The sequence below is a fragment of the Ursus arctos genome, unplaced genomic scaffold (assembly GCF_023065955.2).
Source record: "Ursus arctos isolate Adak ecotype North America unplaced genomic scaffold, UrsArc2.0 scaffold_16, whole genome shotgun sequence".
NCBI classification, from domain to species: domain Eukaryota; kingdom Metazoa; phylum Chordata; class Mammalia; order Carnivora; family Ursidae; genus Ursus; species Ursus arctos.
This window is the reverse complement of record NW_026622830.1, coordinates 54705488-54724930: the sequence shown is the minus strand read 5'-3', so window position 1 is coordinate 54724930 and position 19443 is coordinate 54705488. Positions and strand designations below refer to the sequence as shown.

The 19443-nt window shown below is 43.6% G+C and overlaps 1 protein-coding gene across 23 annotated transcripts in view; it reads left to right on the top strand.

The window, feature by feature from the left end:
• Positions 1–19443, top strand: part of LOC125281950 (ral guanine nucleotide dissociation stimulator-like) — a 210109-nt gene that overhangs the window by 135786 nt on the left and 54880 nt on the right. The window contains exon 4 of one of the 23 annotated variants that reach the window (XM_048215862.2): positions 18187–18336. The exons of 21 other annotated variants lie outside the window; for them this stretch is intronic. The gene's annotated coding sequence lies outside the window, so the exon portion shown is untranslated. One more of the 23 variants, XM_057312900.1, reaches the window with a different exon arrangement.

The window sequence follows — 19443 nt, the reverse complement described above, 5'->3', positions numbered from 1 at the left end:
GGGCTTGGCACAGAGTAAGCATTAACTTGGCATCCCCATTGTATCATTATCATTATCTTTTCTTTGTCATTAGTGTTGCTGTTATGCTATTTGCTGACTGCCACGTAGTCCCTACTCACGTGATAGGTATTGTCATTGTCCTTGTGGAAGTTCAGGATGGCGAAACGAGTCTTTCCTTGTCTCACAGATGGAACTGGAGTTCCTTTGTATCTTCCAGTTGCAAATTTAGTGCCTTCCTCAACTTCCCCAGAGTTCCTTCAGAGGAACAGAAGGGAGGAGGTATAGTAATTGTTAGAAACTCTGCAAGAACGGCGAATAACACCGTCACCTTTTGGAGTATGTTGTATTTTGATACCTATTATCTGTTTGTCTTCGGAATATGCTTATATCCATTCTTATGACTAAATTTCTTTAGTCCTTATCAAGTCTTAATTTTTGTTGATAGATTAAAATTTTCAGAAAAGTTACTTCTGTTTTGTGGTGGAAACAGGCACAAAGACATAGGAATGATAACTCTGTGAATCGTAATAGAATTAAGTTTAGGATAGCACACCCAGCTTTTGGAAGTCAGGGTGTGTTGTAGTGATCAGCTGCTAATTGGAGCTATCGTAGTCTAATAGTGTTGGTTTTACTTAGATCTAGAACTCTTGATTAAAGCAAACATAAAAGAAGTAAGAGAGGTAAATTTTGAATTCTGTATGTGTAATATGAATTCCAGTTTTCTTTCACATTCCTCCTGTTAGCTGACTTGGAAGCATTGACTAGGGCTTTCCTCTTCCCAGAAGTACTGCCCTCAAGTATTAAGGCCAGCAAATAAAAGCATACAACTGTATGAGAAATGTGCGAGTCAGACTTGGATTTGTGTGATGTGCTTTTGGTGATATTTATAAGCAGCTTTTTTTTTTTTTTTTTTAAGATTTTATTTATTTGAGGGAGAGAGAGAAAGTAAGCACAAGTTGGGGGCAGGGGCAGAGGGAGAGGGAGAAGCAGGCTCCCCTGACATGGGACTCTATCCCAGGACCCTGAGATCATGACCTGAGCTGAAGGCAGATGCTTAACTGACTGAGCCACCTAGGCGCCCCTCCTCCACCTTTTAAAAGATTTTATTTATTTGCGGGAGAGAAGCAGCTTTTTCCTTAGTCGTTCTTTCCGGTGACTTTCTCACCTAAGACCAGGTTTCTGTAGGGAAGCTGTAGTGGACAGTACTGCACAGTGTATGAAGGGCTTTGGATTCCCTTTTCTCTCCCTGATCTTGCTCATCACCTTGTTTGCTGGCCTTCTAATGATTTCTGTCTAATCTTGCACAGTATTGTCACTTTTGTCATCCTGAAATTTGAAGTGGAGGTTCTCATGGGAGTACCAGAATACTACAGTTGTGTGATTTATTTTTTATGTGGGATGGGGAGAGGTGGTCTGCATGGTCTTCCTAGATTTTGTGTCAGTTTTTCTTTTCCAATTTTTATATTCTTGAAAAAGCAACATTTTCATATGGTTTACTTCTACTTATTCGGTGAATACTTACCAAGCACCTGAGCTGAGTGGGGTCTCAGAGGTAAAGCAGTGCCCAAGACTGAGGCAGGCCATGCTGCCACTGAGCTTAGTGCCAAGTCCTGACATCTAGAACGTCTAGATGCTTTTTTTGTGACCACGGCCTCTAAAAGAGAAGAGAAATTCCCTCTGTTCTCTCCTTGTTGCCTGTAGGTGACTGATGGATGTGTGGGATGTGGCCTGTATCTCTTCCTGGTCACTTCGGTAAGAAGTCCTGGAAGACAGTATGTGCAGAACAGATCAGATTCTTTCCTATCGTGGAGATGGGGTTGTAGTGAGGGCAGCTGGACAGCAAACGAACGTACTGTGTCAGTCAGTCCCATGGTATTTGAGAAGGTGTAAGTGCCGTGGGAAATGAAGCAGGGTAAGGGCATGGGGCAGGCAGTATAAAGGTGGGCACGGGCCTGGTGTGGGCAGAGGACAGCAGGGAGGTCAGTGTGCAGTGTGTGGAAGGCCACGAAACAGGAGCCAGGCCGTGGCGAGACAGAGGGTGTAGGTGCGAGGGGAGCCACCTGTACAGGGCCTTGCGGACCATGCTGAGTATGTAGTTTGCACTGCTTCTGGCAGAATTGGGGAGCTGTCGGTGAGTTTTAGCGCAGTGAAATGGTGTGACGGGCGTCACGCAGGGAACTGGTTGGGAACAGAGTATAGGGCCTGTAGCAGGCAGTGGTGGCACATGAGGCCTGTAGCCGCGGCCTGGTGGCACATGGCAACAGCTGGGCTGGTGGTGGCAGCAGACGTAGGGGCATGTGCACGATCCAGATTGGGGTCCAAGCAAATCGTAGTCTCTTTCTTGTAAGTTTTAATGAGTTTACCTGTGAGGGAGGACTTCCCAGAGTTGCTTTTAACTATACTGATACGATAAAGAGTTTTTTTAAAGAAACTAGAACCTTTTAAGGAATGATGGCCTTTATGTTAGTGCGTGAGTTTCTTATTCGGAGCGCATAAAGGGACTGCTCACCTTTTTCACTTAGGCCACCATTAATGTAGGCCTTTCCCGTTCTTTTCAAGACCTCACCGGCTCGAGAATCTAAGAGCCTCATTGGTCTTTCCTGTTTATCGAGAAGCAAACAGGAGTGGTGCTGTCCCAGAGTGACGTGTCCTCGTGTAATTTCTCAGCCCTTTGGCCGTAGGCCCGCGCCCCACTGCCTGAACCACACTCTCCTCTTCGCTGCACGCGGGGAACGAGCTGCTGTGTGTCGGGAGTGACGTGCGGCGGTTTTCTCTGTGAGAGCGCCCAGCGCCCTAGCTTCTCCTCGGTGTGGCGGAGCCCCGTCCTCTCCTGCCCGCCCGCTCTTCTCAGTGGCCCGAGTGCTTCTCGGCTCTTCCGGGCTGCTGCTTCCGGCGGGGCTCTGCTTGGTGGCCTGGAGGGGTCTTGGCCTCTTTCGTCTTGTCATCTTTTGTATCCTCAGAACTCTGCACATTAGGAGGTGATATTTGGATATTGAGATAAATATAAATTAGCTCGAGGGGTGGGAGAGAAAGCTGCCGCCCACTGGTTACTTTGCAGTCAGAGAGTTGGCTTCTCCTCTCTGTCACCTAAAGAGCTCCCACGTCTGTCCTCTCGTCACCTCCTCTACTGCTGTGGAGGCTCCAGCCGCCGTGCCACTTGCTTGCACCAAGCCCTCTCTCTCCCGTGCAGGTGGTGCCGTGGCATTCATTCAGTCTGGCTCAGAAACCTTTTCTGGGTGTGTGCGTACAGGAAGACCTCTGGCTTCTTGGATGACAGGTGGGCTCTGCGAAGCCATGTCTCTTCCTAGCTAAACGACTCCATCTTTAACTCCTCTTTCAAAGATGTGACAGCACTGGGGCGCCTTCGGCTCAGGGCGTGATCCTGGCGTTACGGTATCGAGCCCCACATCAGGCTCCTCTGCTATGAGCCTGCTTCTTCCTCTCCCACTCCCCCTGCTTGTGTTCCCCCTCTCGCTGGCTGTCTCTATCTCTGTCAGATAAATAAATAAAATCTTAAAAAAAAAAAAAAAAGATGTGACAGCACCGATGTTCCTCAGAAGACGTGAAAATTGGGTGTGTAAAATATCGTTGGCAACTAGTAAAGGTAGCTTCTGTTTTTTAAAGTCTAGAGTCGTAAGTTCCAAGAGAGACTCCGAGTTTGCCTTTGTGGTTGGCATGTCTGTTACTTGATGGTTCAGATTAAACCCGAAGCCATTCTCAGGGGCCTGGGTCAGATACCAGACTTGCTCCTGTGGCGTGCTTGGATTCCTGCTATGATGAGAGTAGGCCTTTGTGTCCCGAGTGTCCTCAGTAATGGTGATCTTTCTGCTTGTTTCTTCTGTTTCTTTCCTAGCTTGCTTGCCTGTGTTTTTCTGGAGCCCCTTTTCTTCCCAGTGTTGCCTGGGGTCAGAGTTCCTTCTGGTGAATGATATGTTTTCACTGGGGGCATCTAAGAGGTTATTTGAGCTCTGACTGCTATTAGGAGGCTGAATGTAACGCCTGGAGACAAAGCCATCATCGAGAGTAGTATGTCAGAAATGAAACTAGCTGTCCTGGGGCATCACTGGACACAGATAGGCCTCTTGTTCCCCTAGCCTTTTTCAGCTCTTGTTTTCACAAGTTAGTGAATTCATAAAACCCTGGTTGTGGTCACAGTTAAGCAGAGGACTCGATTTTTTCTTCGTTAATGGGATTTGCTACGGACAGAATTACCCGCGTAGTAGGAGAGCTGAACTGTCTGTCTTGAATGTGTATCACGTGTGCTCAGACAACAGAGGCTGTAGGAGCCCAGTTTCTTACTGTCTTACTGCCAGAGTGGAGTGTGTTTAAATAGCTACATTTTAGAGATGACCCAGACTATCTCTGTTTGAATGGAAAAAGTGTAAGTAGCTTTACATTTTTTTGAAAAAAACTTACTCGTACAGATTGTTAGAGTGTTTTTCTGTCTTCCTTCTTCAGTATGAGTTTCGTACTCACTCATGTTTTGAAATTAAGAAATTGGGCATCTTGTATTCCTCAATATTCCCTAAGCTAGTTTTAAAAGAATCTCGCAACTTCAAATTCTTGTTCCTGTGTGTTTTCTAAATACTTTTATAAATTTGCAGACTTAAAACTATCGATCTGAAAAAACCTTTACCTTGGAAATATCTGGGTTCCTATAGACATAGTTTCTACAGATTTGTTTTTAATGTTGATCAAGATGTTTTCCCCTGCATTATTCATTTGTCATCAAGACAATTACCTTAAGTCTTAAGGTCAGAATTAGGCTGGAAAAAGGCCAAAGGCATGAGTTTGGGTCTACAGACATGATCTGGGTCAGACTTGATTTGCAGCTTACTCAATTTTAGAATCGCCTGTTGGTTTTGTGAGCAGAGGTCTGCCAGATGAATTGAGCAGAAGGGTGGGATTAGCATATTAATCGGGTGCTGGCTACTGGCCTTCTTTTTCTCCTCCCTCTTTCCCCTCCCTCCCTCTCTCCTTCCCTGAATGAATCTAGGAACACAGGCCCCTGGGGTCACATTACTGGCTGGTTTCCTTCTGCTCTGGAGCTTAATCTAGCCAGGATGGTCTGTGTTTCAGATCGCAGAAGCAGAAGATTCTGTAACTGAGAGGCATTCTTCAGGCTGCCGGAAAATATTACAGAAGGAGCACCTCCCAAATTTTGCTTCAAGCTCTGAGAAAAGGAGCACACAGGGGAAGCTTAGTGTGGCTGTGGATGGAAGCGAACGCTGTGGGAGCGATGAAAGGGGACTTGGTGCGCGGACGCCTGGTCTGATCTTGAGGCCTGAGTTTATGTTGCTGGAACTGGCGGGCCAAGAGGCCCTGAGACCAGCAGGTGCCGTCTGTATGGGGAAGAGCGGCTGTAGTCCCATTTCCGATGTGTTGGGCTAAAGGTATAGGTAACTTAAAAATCTGTTTGGTTTAAATTTTATTCAGATTCATGCTTTTGCATTAAAAAGGTGGATAAGAGTTTTTCAGACCTTATTTCAAATAGATTTACAACGAAATTTAAGGAAAAATGGAAATTGATGTACTACAGGTTTGCAGCTCTTGGCATAAAACCAACTAGATAGCTTTTAGAAGTAAATAAAAATATTTTTATCAAAGTGCATTTTAAGTAAGTTATCTTTTCTATTCTGTGTCTCTTATAGTTTTATGTTTTATTTCGTGTGTTTTAATTAAGGCACCCATATCCGTTCTGTGATGTGGAAGTCGAGGCTAATTTTAACTTCAATAGGATTGGAGGGAAAAAGTGATGTGGTTTTTCTTTTTTCAAAAGTTGGTTCTCTTTACTCACTGTAAAGATTGTGTATTTAATTTGAAATTCCATATTATCGTAAGGTGGTCTTATCACTAAGGGTCAGTAATACTTGGATAAACATTTTCCAGTTTAATGTTTTTAGGGTTTTTATTTGTATAAAAATATAAAATACAGCATTTTCATTGTAACATTCAAGACAGTATTTGGGAAGCATGTTTAGAAGTTAAAAATGCCGTGTAATCCATGTATGAATAAGACCAAATAATTTATCTGCTTCTCTTAAAGTATTAGTGAATATTATTCCCGGGGGATGAAGTCCGTAATAAAGAATTTAATACGGATACTGGTATTTTAAAGAGTATATTCAAGTATCACGTTAACCTACTCAGGAAAGACTTTTACAAGGAAGAAACCTGCGCTGGGTGAAGACCTGAAGTATTATAGTAGACCTTCAGGCTGATTCGGTTCAGTGTTTAGCTTGGAACTTTCAGAGCCGCCAGGATGTGGGGGTGCTCGCGCCCGCCAGACCACGGTTTAGATCGCTGTCAGATCGCGTCTCATTTACCAAGTTGTCGGCATCATCTAGTAATTCTTGTCTAGGCTTTTTAACATTTCCCCTTCCTTCCTTTCTTTCTCTTCCCTTCCTTTCCTTCCCTTCCTTTCCTTCTTTTCCTTCCTTCCCTTCCTTTCCTTCTTTTCCTTCCTTTCTTTGCTTTCTTTCTTGCTTTTTAGGTAATCTCTACACCCATCGTGGGGCTTGAACTCACTAACCCCAAGATCAGGAGAGTCGCCGACTGAGCCAGCGCCACTTTTAAACATTTCTAAAACATGTGACGCCAGACCTCAGATGTCAGACCAAAGAAAACGCCTGTCACTTTATTACCTAATTAGGTATTTAGAGTAAAGATTTTGCTGAGTTAAATTCAAATTGTTGAATTTTAAAGGGCTTTGGGTATGGAAACTTCTGAAAACTGTAATTTCTCACCTGAGGACTGCACAGTATAATTGAGCATGACCAGTAACGAGTGCTCAGAGGCAGAGAGCTCTTTACTATTCTTGTTGAAGATTTTGGTCTCTCCCAGACTTGTTGGGACCCGTATGCACAATGCTGCCTCCGTGGTGTGACAGTCCTCTGTTAGCCCTGATCCTTAGCAATAAGGCTCTGATTTCACTAAGTCTAGGCTAGATTCATGTCTATGAATCCAGTAGCAATGGATATTAAATAGTTGGCTACTGGGTTTTTAAGAAATTCAAGGTGACTTTAGAAATATGAGCTTCAGAAGGAAAGAGAGACTGAGGTGCTTTTGCTCATCCCAAAGCAATTGATAGAAGCAGCTTATTTCCCAGTATGTTTACTGACTGGCAGAGCTCGTGAGGAGAGGCGTTTTTCACTGAGACGTCATTTCGATAGCGGTCAGGGTTGGGTAGGAGAGCAGAACCACGTGTATGAAAGAGGGGAAGAGGTAGGGACAGCATCAGGCTTAGATCATTGCATTTGCAGGCTGGAGCAGGCCGTCACCTCTGACGCATGGTCTTGTTTCTGGATTGTGCAAGAGGAGTTTTCTGACAACACTAAGGAGGTTGTCACCCTGTCCCCTTCTCAGGGCTGAGTACACCATCTCCCCAGGGGCACGCAGTGCTTATTGCTGTATTGGGATCAAGTGCCATTTAAAAAGTCCAGTCTCATTAAGTGTATGAGTTTCATGAGTCATTGAGTTTTATGGCTTCACAGGTAGGTGAAGCTGGTTACTCCCACCTAGTGAGATGGCCTTTGTCAGGAGCTAGGGAATTACAAAACAACTAACGTGTATATAATGCCGAAAGCACTCTTGACAAGCTGATTTTATCCCCACGGGAGTCCTACGCTGTAGGAACCATTGGTGGCCCTATTTCTGAGATTGAAATTGAGGCAGAGAGTGCTTAAAAAAAACTTGTCCAAGGCCCTATAGCTTCTAGACTTTAGCCAGGCAGTCTGCTCTGGACGTTTTTGCCCCCAACCTTTGCTATTGCCTTTCAGCTAAATAGGGAGAAATAATGGTCAACAAGAGGTTTTAGCTGGACAAAGGAGAGGGAGAGGGTAGCTTTTGGTGTGGTTTATAGATTATTTTCTGGATAAAATGTAAAAATAATAGGAACGGTTTATTGGCTCTTGCTTGGTGGTAAAGGAGAATGAGAAATTAAAGATTTCTTTAAAAATTCAGGAGTGGGGGAGCCTGGGTGACTAACTCTACTAAGCGTCTGCCTTGGATTCAGGTCATGATCTCAGGGTCCTGGGATCCAGCCCTGCATCAGGCTCCCTGCTCAGTGGGGAGCCTGGTACTCTCTCTCCCTCCTCCTCTCCCCCAGCTTGTGTTCTTTCTCTCTCTCAAGTAAATTAAAAAAAAAAAAAAAAAAATTCAGGAATGACCCCAGCTCTGTAAAGGTATCTGCTGGTTGTTTCTGTGTGGTTAGTTTGAATGTACTTCTCTGGGGTTCGTGATGATAGTAAGGCAGTGTGCTGGTGTGTCTGTGCCCAATGCTGAAAGTCACCACCCCAGAGGCAGTTTGAGGCCTGAGCTCTGTTGTTCAGCACCTGTCCCCCGTCTCTACTGCTCACCACGAGTGCTATTTGAGGGAACTGCAGTGAGCTCCTTCCCGGGGAAATTGGCAGTTTGACGTTCAGTGCCACTCACTCCCATCATTTCTCACCTGACTACTTAGCTTCCCACTCTTTTGCATTCCCAGGGTGATGCTTAGTTTTTTCTGGTTTTGATTTATTCGCCCTTGTCTCTGAGGCCTTTGTGTGGTTCAGATTTGAGTTGGGAGGCCAGATAGGAGTTCTGCCCACATCTCTGACTGACTGTGTTACCTTGGGCAGGTCACGGGAGATCTAGAACCCGTGGTTTCTTTATCTTCATTGCACCTGCGCCATGTACCTCACAGGGTTATGGGTGAGGGCCAAAAAAAAAAAAAAAGAAATTCCTGAAAGTGTCTTTTGAAGTATAAATGTATAGCATTATTAATGTTCCCAACCTCCCCAAGTTTCTTTGTCTACTCCCTGCTTTGATGCCATGCATAAGCTTTGGTCATGGTACCTTTTGCATTACTTGTTTACCTCTGTACCCTCAAAGGCCCTGTGTCTTACTGTCTTTGAATTTCCTAGCACTTGGCTCAAGGCACGTTGGAATGGGTACTGGCTCAGTAATGTTCAAATGAATGAGTAAAGAATGTCTGTCTAAGGGATGTTTCTGGTCATAGTTGTTTTTGTCGTTGTTCATCGTTTTTTCTGAATGAAGACTTCCTCCTTGTCTCTATGCTTCTTGAAGTTAGCCTTGTTAAAAATCTGCCCTTTCTTACTTTCTTGTGTTCCCTTTTGCAGGATGTTAAATTCCAGTATCTGTGGCCTCCTTCTTCAAGGGCTAGGCTTACTTTTAAATATTCATCTGATGAGTCTTGCTTTTAAACAATCAGATAAACAATCAGATAAATCAGTTCTTCCAGCTATTGACTTAGAGATAGAAAATATTTAATATTTATTGTTTGTGTATTCATTTAACAAATACGCCTTGAGTACCTTTTGGGTACCAAGCTCTGTTCCTGGGGCTAGGAACAGAGCAGTGAACAAATTGGATGAGATTCCTGGCCTTATGCAGCCTCCGGTCTAGTGGCGTGTCAGTCAGTGAAGAAGGAAATGAATACATAAGAGAATTTCAACGAATCTTAAGAGCTGTAGGAGGGAATCACGTGAAGAGGGCTTCTAGACCAGTGAGCAGTCGTCATATTTATAAATAAAACTGAATATGTTACCGATGTCGTGCTCTTAGTTTCCCTTTGTATCAGGTTACCTGAAAGGTATCTAATGGTGTTGATGGTGAGTACTTGAAGCTCTAGCCCATCCATGCCTCATCCACAAGAAAGATACAGAATGGCTGAGGAGGAAGGTGGCTATTCCCTGGACTTTTGGTTTCATGAGAGCACCTCAGTCTGTATGAGTGCTCCTCAACCTTGACTAGAACCCTCTTTGTTCAGGTAGCTCTTTTTGAGTATCTCTGATGGACCAAGGGGGACCCAGGAAAGATAAGGGAGTCATCGATCACCCAGTAACTTCGCTGTGCCATCTTGCTGTGTGTCAGTGCACCCACATCCTCAGTGCCAGGGAAACTGCTTGCTTATGGCATTGTGTGTCCACATTCGTTCTCCACATTGTTTACAATGTGCTCTGGATTATAAAGAAACAGTACAAATAAAATATGCCCAAGCCAACACCAGAGTATTTCATTAACTACATAAGGACTTCCTAAAAAAATTTACTTTTACATGAGTAATTAAAGAGGAATAGACTTCTTCTGACAAAAATTTTTAACAGAAACTGGTAATAGTGACTTCCCCCCACCAAGAAAGAAACTAGGAGGGTAGGGCACAGAATTTGGGATCACAAATTAGCAAATGGTACAAATATAGCAAATAACAGGAAAATCATTCTCTTCCTGGACTAAGGCCTGTTAGGCCACCTCCTAAGTAAATATGTCTTTAACCTGTTCACTTTCTACTTAGTCCAGGTCACCTCTGCTGTCACCTGCATGGCCAGCATGCCTCCCTCTCCTCTTGATCCCCTTGTCTACTGTCCACGCAGCAACTAGGGTGATCTTTTAAAACACAACCATGCCACCAGCAGCCTCACGTGCTTGAAATTCACACCTGGTGTCACCCTTTGCCTGTTTGCTAAGCTTCGGCCATACTGCCCTTCTTTAACTATCACTGTCCTGAGCACCCCACCCTCCTTCAAAGCTCAGGGCCTTTGCATATGCTGCCCCCTCCACCTAGGACGCTGTCTGCCTCACTGAAGCAGGCTTCTCCTTTAGATCTCAGCTGAAATGTTTCTTCCTTGGAGAGAACTTCCCTGATTCCTCAATCCAAGTCTGTCTTTAATTAATTATTCTCTCTCGCAGAACTCTGTTGTTTTCCTTCATGGCATGTATTCCAATTTGGTGTATCTGTATTTATTATCTGTCTTCTGCATTAGATTGTGAGGGCTATGGGGGCAGACGTCTTTACTGTGTTGTTTACAGCTGAAATACCAGAGCCACTTATTAGCACGTAATCATTTAGTACATATTTGTTACATGAATTAATGAATGAACAAACTGCTTGGGAACTTGAGTTCAGGACTTTATATCTGCCTTACGCATACTGTAAACCTGCTATGGTTCCGTTCCTCACTCCATCGGTGAAGATTTTGCTGTATCTCTCCTTAAACATCGCAGTTGGAAAATGCTCCCATTATTCATGTGCTCCACAGATCTTACCAGCATGTTACTGATTTCTATGCCCAAGTAACTGATAAAAACACTGTACCTAACAAAGCCAAAAATGAAACATCAGGTCACAGACGGATGTCTCTCTAGGTTGAGAGCTGAATATCTCACTTCTGATCCTGGAGTTGATACTCCTTTGTGTCTTACTCTTCGCCAAATCAAGAGAACCTATGAAGTTTGTCACACAGCCACATTGTCCACTGTGCCACCACCACGCTCAGCTCTCGATGTTCTCTAAACCTAGAGCCCTCTCACACACCGCACCGTGGCCTTCTGTAGCACGGATTCTCGGGGAGCTCCACTCAAGCTGCTGGAAATCACTGCTGCTCCTGTTAAGTGTACACATCTCCTGTTATCCCTTTACTGCGCTAAGGTAGCTAGTAGTGAAAATGAGCAGGGGAAACTATAGGTTTCACTTTGTTAGGATTTTTATTTGCTCCTGTCTCATCTCTTTTAGATTCACTCTAATATCTTGCAAGTCGTATCATTCAAATAAATATTTACTGAGCATCTGCTGTGGACCATGCACTATTTGAATCCCCATAGATTTAGGGCGATCAACACAAACCCCCTCAGTCCTGTATAGCTACAGTATGATCAGGCGCACAGAGAATTAAAAAAAATCATATCTAAAAACTGATGGAACATTATCTGATTTCAGTATCCTATTTCTTAAGTTGCTTTAAAATACCAATCTCATTAGGGTGCCTGGGTGGCTCAGTTGGCTGGGTGTCTGGTTCAGGTCATGATCTTGAGGTCCTGGGATTGAGCCCCATGTCAGATTCCCTGCTCAGCAGGGAGCCTACTTCTCCCTCTCCCTTTGCTCTTTGCCCCTGCTCGCGCTCTCTCTCTCTCAAATAAATAAAAAATCTTAAAAAAAAAAATCAATCTCATCAAAACTTACACATCAGACTGGTTTTGTTCATATAAAGCTTTCATCTCCTCCAAAACTTGCCTGAGTCCATCCTCCTAGAACATACAAAATGATATTGATACACGTCCATTAATTCCACCAAGTCTGTAGCAATGTCTGATCTACTCTATGTTTATCTTTGATTCATATATCTTATCAAAAAGCAGTACCTGTGGGAATGCCTAGAACAAGTGTTGGTGAGGATGAGGAGAAAGTGGAACCCTCATACATTGTAGGGAGGAATATAAAATGGTGCAGCCCTATGAGAAACAGTCTCATGGTTCCTCAAAACGTTTAACATAGAATTACCATATTATCCAGCAATCCCACTTGTAGGTATACTCAAAAGACTTGAAAACATATGTTCATTCAAAAACTGTGTATAAATGTTCAGAGCAGCATTCTTTATGGCAACCCCGAAGTAAAAACACCCAAACATCCATCAACTGATGAACTAATAAACCAAATATGGCATATCCGTTCAATGGAATATTATTGGGGCATAAAAAGGAATGTAGTCCTGCATGCGTCAACATGGATGACCTTTGGAAACATTATTCTAAGTGAAATAAGCCAGACACAAAAGGATAACTGTTGTGTGATTCCACTTACCCGAAATATCTAAAATAGGCAAATTCGTGAAGACAGAAAGTAGATTAGATGTTACCAGGGGCGGGGGGAAGAGGGAAATGGGGAGCTATTGCTTAATGGTTACAGAGTTTCTGTTTCAGTTGATGAAAAAGTTTTGGACAGAGGAGTGATGGCCGCACAATGATGTGAATGTAATTGAGGGCACTGAAGTGCACACTTAAAATTGGCTAGACTGGCAGCTTTTATGTTATATTTTACCACAATAAAAAATAGAGGAAACAAGCAATAAAAGGAATGAATTACTGACAACGTAAGCAATCAACATACTGATGAAGGATATTCTCAAATACACTGTACTCAGCAAAAGAAGTCCGATACAAAGGAGTACATACTGTACGATCCCTACTGGCCCTTCCCAGAAAAAGTATGCAACTCCTGGCACCCTGAATCCAGACACCTCCCCGCAAAAAAAGACAACTATAATCTGTAGTCGCGGAGAGTACATCAGGGATTGCCTACGGCTACAGAGAGTAGGTAGCTACAAAAGGGGAAAAGGGAACCCTTGGGGTGACAGAATCCTTGACTGCGGCGCTAGTTATAAGGATGTATAAATTCATAAAAAACTAAAAAAATCTGCTAAATTTGTATTTTGTTGTATATAAATTATATCTCAATAAAATTAACCAAAAAAACCCACCACTCCTTTAGAAGCAATAAAGCATGACAAAAGTATGTAAATAACTTTAACGAAAACAGATCTTAAAAAATTACTACAAGGGTAGTAGTGATACCTAGTCCTGGGATCAAGTCCCCCATCGGGCTTCTTGCTCAGCGGGGTGTCAGTTTCCCCCTCTCCCCGTGCCCCTCCCCTGCTTCTGTGTATGCTCTCTCTCTCAAATAAATAAATAAAATCTTAAAAAAAGTCACTACAAAAAATGAACACTTTGGTTTGCAACAACAGAAGGACCAAAGGTGTTTCTCTACTATCCACCTTGGGGCAAATTTTTAAAAAAATTTCCTTTCGAAGGATAAAAATATTAAAATTCTGAAGTTCATAGATATTACACAGTAGGTCTGTCAGCAATCCAAAGATAAGTGACCCAACTACTTTTAGGGCCAACATACATGTAGCAAAAACATTTTGGCGCTATTGGTATAACTACAAAATCAAGAACTTAACCCTCTTCAAACATAAGAAAATACGTAATTCCCAATGAAAAACGTAAGCATGTCTTCTATCTTCCCTTTCATCAAGTAGTTAAACAGAGATCATGGAAAAGTCTGATTTATTAGAATTCAGTTAAATATTCCTATTATCAGCAAATACTATTTTAAGGAATAGCTGAAACTCCTGTATGATTCATAGATCTGCAGGTATACAAAAGACATGTGTGAAATAATTTTTATAAAAATACACACATGGGGGCACCTGGGTGGCTCAGGCGGTGAAGTGTCTGCCTTCAGCTCAGGTCAATCCCGGAGTCCCAGGATTGAGTCCCACACTGGGCTCCCTGCTCAGTGGGGAGTCTGTTTCTCCCTCACCCTCTGCCCCTCCTCCCTACTTGTGTTTTCTTTCTCAAATGAATAAAATCCTAAAAATAAACACACACACACACACACATATGCTGGGGCCCCTGGGTGTCTCAGTTGGTTAAGTGTCTGCCTTTGGCTCAGGTCATGATATTAGGGTCCTGGGATCAAGCCCCATGTTGGGCTCCCAATTCAGTGGGAGTCTGCTTCTCTCTCTCCCTCTCCCTCTGCCCCTACCCTCTGCTCGTGTTCTCTATCAAATGAATAAAATCTTTTAAAAAAATTAAAAAAAGAAAATACACACATGCTTTCAGATTTAGATTTATCTATAGTAAAAATTGTACTGTTTTGTGTTCCCACCTCAGGCTGGGAGCCCAAGATAATTTCTCTAAAACCTCACTTAAACTATTAGCAGTTCTGCATATAGAAAGTGGACAATTATTTCAGTTTGCTGAATACAGCACCTAACCTTGAGGGCGTGGAATGAACAAGGCAGAGTCCCTCCTCTAGACCCAGTGACTATCATCTTCCTGGGAACAGTGATTCTTGAAAGGTCCTGTGGGTCATGGGCCTATCAGCCCTCACATCAATCAGATAGATTGGCCTGTCCCCGCTTGGCTGTGTCAGAGACTGGCCAACCTCCTCAGGCCGAGTCTTCCAGGCCGCTGAGTCACCTGAGCAGACGGGTTTGTTAGTGGAAGGTGCCTGTGCGGCAAAAAGCTGCAAAAGGTGCTCTGCCAAACTAAAACCTAGAAAAAGGAGTGATTTTATAACTTTTAAGTTTGCCTCTGAACCCCCCAAAAGTGGTAACTTAAGATTTGAGTGAAACAGAGAGCTGCATGGACTGAAGGTCTGAAGAGCCAGTCGTAAGGCCGGGGCGGCCAGCTCCTGCTGGACGAGTCTGTGTCTCTTTGGGCTTGTCTCCTCATGTGTTACATAACCTCCAAAGTGCCTGGTTGTCTGAGTGCAGCATGGGGTCGTATTTTAGAGCCTGCGTGCCTTGGCATTCTGGCATCTCTGCTGCCCGTCCCACCACTGTCTCCTAACTTTTTAAATGAAGTAACTGTTCTGAAAGAACAACAGACAGGAAATCTAGGAAATCTGTGTTCAAGGTGAGGCTTTGCTCCAATATGCTGTAAGTTCAGACAAGTCCCTGAACTTGATCTATAATTTCTTTTGGCTCAGTCTCATTTGCAAAATGACCTAACTGTTCGACCAGGCACTCTCTAATGTTCAAAACAAAACTCACCTTTCCCCAAACACTCTTCCTCCTGATCTCTGATGCTGTATCTGAGAGAGAATCCCCTCAAGATCCTCTGTGATTCCTCCTTCATTCATTACCCATCCCATCTCCACCCCTGTTCTAACAGTTACAAGTCCTGTTTGCCTCATCTCTGAAACCCAGACACTGATTTCTGGGCCCAGCGACCAGACACAGTTTGGACCATACGCAGCTCTCACAGTAGGTCTGTCAAAGAGCGATCATAAGCACCCCTGCCACTGTTCTTTCTTATCTCCAATCTATTCCATGTAGTGCTGCCATCACCACCCTCAAAACGTAAAAAACTGTCCTGTCACTTCCCTGTCTAAAATCCTTTACCAACTTCCAAATGCCTTATACATGAATACACAACTCTCCTAGGCCTAGAACCCACCTTTGTAGCCTCTGCACACACATCAGTCCCCCCTTCCTATGTGACCATGAGTCTCTGCCCGGCTGTATCCTTCAGCTGCATTGCCTATCTTCCTTCTCAGAGTGGGGACCTCATCCTTCCAGGCGTGGCCCCAACGCCCCCTCCTCTACCCCAGCTCCTACCAGCATTTCTCCTTATGCTCCTGTGTACACCTCTCTAGTGTCCTCACACTGCATTCTAATACTCACATTTCGTGCCCAGCAGAACATGCCCGGTATCCACGCAATGGCTGCCCTGTGTTAGGGAAAGTAGTCAAGGATGGAATTTAAAGTGCAAGTTTGAAACCAGACTGCCATGGTTTAAATCCTAGTTTCACTTCCCACTGGCTATGGCCAAGATACTTAATCTCCCCAAGCCTCTGGATACATGGCTGGAAGAAATGGTTTAAATCTCAAAGTGTTCTTATAAGAACAACGGGTAACATAGGCCACGTGCTTAGCACCCTTTTGAGGTAGTAAGAGAAAAATAAGAATAATGGTAATAAGTAGTAGTGAGTAAGGGACAGGCAGGGCTAGGTAGGGAGAGAGAGGTAGGGGGCTACGGGATCAAGCTCATACAAATCTCAAAAATTCAGAGATATAAGGAAACCAGAGCTAAGGGAACAAACCAGACCATCCTGTCCCAGGTGTGGGAGCTGGGGTCTTATTATGACAGCTACGTGTGACCAACAAAGAATTACAGGACGCTAAAAAGGAAGCAAGCCACTGACGATGTTATCACTAGTCCTTACTCAAGGGTGCTATCAATAGAGAAGTAAAAAAGATTTAAGTTCCCTGGTTAGCTTTCTATAAAAGACCAACCCTAAAAGCCCACAAGGGTAAACCTGTCAGGACCCCTCCCCCTCCCGAGAGCTTCTTCTGTTTCATCACTTACTGAACCTCTATCGGTTTACTCTCCTTTGTCTGAGAGATTCAGTCTTCGACTAGGTGAGACAAGAACCTCGCTGGTCTCCCACTTCAATAGCAGCGGCAGTGGTAGACAGAAAATTAATAGCAAAGACTGACGTCGCTGCTACTTGTATGTCAGGCATTGTCCAGAGAAGCTGACATATATATATATAGCACTCCTAGGGCCCTCGCTACAGGAAGAGTTGAGTACTATTATTATACTCTTTCCCATTTTTGCAGAAGAAACGGACAGCACAGAGAGTCTGAGTAACTGCCCCGAGGTCACAAGTAGGCTCCATGCCCAAAATGGGGCTTGAACTCAGGACCCTAAGATCAAGAGTTGCAGGTTCTGACCACTAAGCCAGTCAGGCACCCCAACCACTGAACAGACAACTTATCCAAGGTTACTCAGCTTCTAAAGTGGCAGACTTTGTATGTAAGCTTTCAACGCCACAGAAGCACCTTTGATTTTAGAAGAGTCATTTTAAAACATTTGGAAAATAGCTCTAATGGTGAAGTCTACAAAGGGGGGAAAATACCCAGATTCACACGAATTCACACAGCCATAATTTACCTATATGATTATGGAAATTTTCATAACCATATAGAATCAAAGGTGGAAATTACTGCTATAGAAACAGTTTGTTTTACTTGGTTACCTTTTAAAAAGCAACATTTCTAAAAAGAAAATATGACTGCATTCTAGCTAACCCCAGAAACTATGTTCCTCTTTTGCAAATAAAGATACAATAGCTGTGTAATCTGAATTGAGTGACATTTCCTTTTCAGCTCTACAGTCAGGGATAATTTAGCTAAGTTTTATTAAATACACAGATCTATAGTGGACTGTGCTACAGAACTGTATTCCAAAAATCACCAGTATCCACAACCTTCCTCATATACCTTTTTAATTTCAGAATCTCGGCCTGAGCTTCTTTTCCTTACCTGTACAATGGGGCCAACAGTACACACTTCTAAGGGGCTGTGGTGATTGATTACTCTTTAAGCAAATATTCATGAAGTGCTTACTCTATGCTGCATATTGTTCTAGACACTGAAAATAAAGTAGTGAACAAAGTACTTGTTCTCAAGTCTACGTTCCAGCGTGGGATACAGATATACTGATGATAAATATATTAGTGAAAAGTGCTAAGGAGAATAAGCCAAGGCAGGTAAATAGAGTGATGATGAGAGGACCTGAGGGTTTTGTTGGTGTTCAGAGAAGGCACAGACCTGCAGTGTGGAGCGAGTAAGGCATGTGGAAACGGGGCCATAGGTTGGGTAGAGAATTACGGGCAGCAGGAATGTAAGTAAAAGGCCCCAAGGAGGGGAATGGGTGGCTCACACACGTGCCACCCACACCTCTCCTTGGGGTCCCCGCATCAGCAAGGAGGCAGTGACACTGGAGCAGAGTAAGGGAGGGAGACCCTGGTGGCTGATATCAGAGTGAGGGCTGGAGGCCATGTCAGGTAGGACCCTTGTAGGCCCTCTCACAAGTTTTCTGTTTTATTTTCAGTGAGATGGGAAACCATACAGGTATTTTGAGCAAACAAGTGACAGGATTGGAGCTACGTCTTTAAAAAGAACTTTCCGACGGCTGACTTAAGTAGACAAAAGTTGACAATGGTGGAGGCAGGAGACCACTTATGCTATTAAAATAATCCAGGTGAGAGAAGATGGCAGCTTGGGCCAGGGTGTGGATGGAGGCGGTGGTGAGAAGTGGTTGTGTCCTGGATAGATTTTGAAAGGAGTGCTAATACAGACATAAGAAGAGAGGATTCAAGGATGATCCCAGGGTTTTGACCTACGGAAATGTAAATACAAGGTTGCCCTTCCTGAGGTGAGGAAGGTTACACGTGGAGTTGGGGGAGGGAAAAGAGTTGGGAGCTCAGTTTTGAACATAGGAACTTTAGGTGCCTACAGGATATTAGAGTGGATGAGTAGACCATTAGATAGAGGAGCCTGGGGTTCAAGGAAAGGGTATGGACTAGAGATACAAATGTGGGTGTCACCAGTGTAGCATGGTATTTAAAGACCATACAGAAAGTCAATGTGGAATATCAGGAGCAAGAATTTCCTGTCCCCTTCTAGGTCCGTCAAGCTGTACTAAGAATCAAATTGATATGAGACAGATTAACAGGAGAAAATCAAATTTAGTTTCCTACATACAGGGAATCCACACTGACATGGAAATTCCAAAGATAGGCAAAATAAGGTGTGTGTGTATGTATCCATCCTGAACTAAAGAGAATCAGGTGGGGGTCTGGGACTTTGAAGGGAAAGAATGCAAGTCACAGGGCAAGAAGAGCGAATGTTTGGTAATTAGATGCTTGCCTTGCCATATAGATGGGTCACTTGGATAAGACTTATTTCTGGTAATAACCATTATTAAATTGGGGAAAGACCCCAATTTAGATTCTTCTATTAGTCAAGGAAGGGGCAAAAAGTTTCTTTCATAGGGAGGAAGTCCATAGGGTCTTGATTGCCTTTAGGTCAAAATAATCTTCAAGCCAAAGTGGCCCACCTTGGAGCAGCCTGGCCCTTGGCCCCTACAGGACCAAGAGTTGAGGACTGTACGGGTAAGGCCCAATGCCAGCCAGACTCAATAACCCTCACATTTCTCTCTTCTCAACAGCCCTCCCTTCCTTGCTTTTTTTTTTTTTTTTTTTTTTCAATTAAAGAGGATTTTGTGAGTGATAGGGTCAGTTTTGTTTTTTTTTTTAACTTCGGTTTCTGGATTCCTAATCTCCAGTATGTGCATAACAGTTTAAAG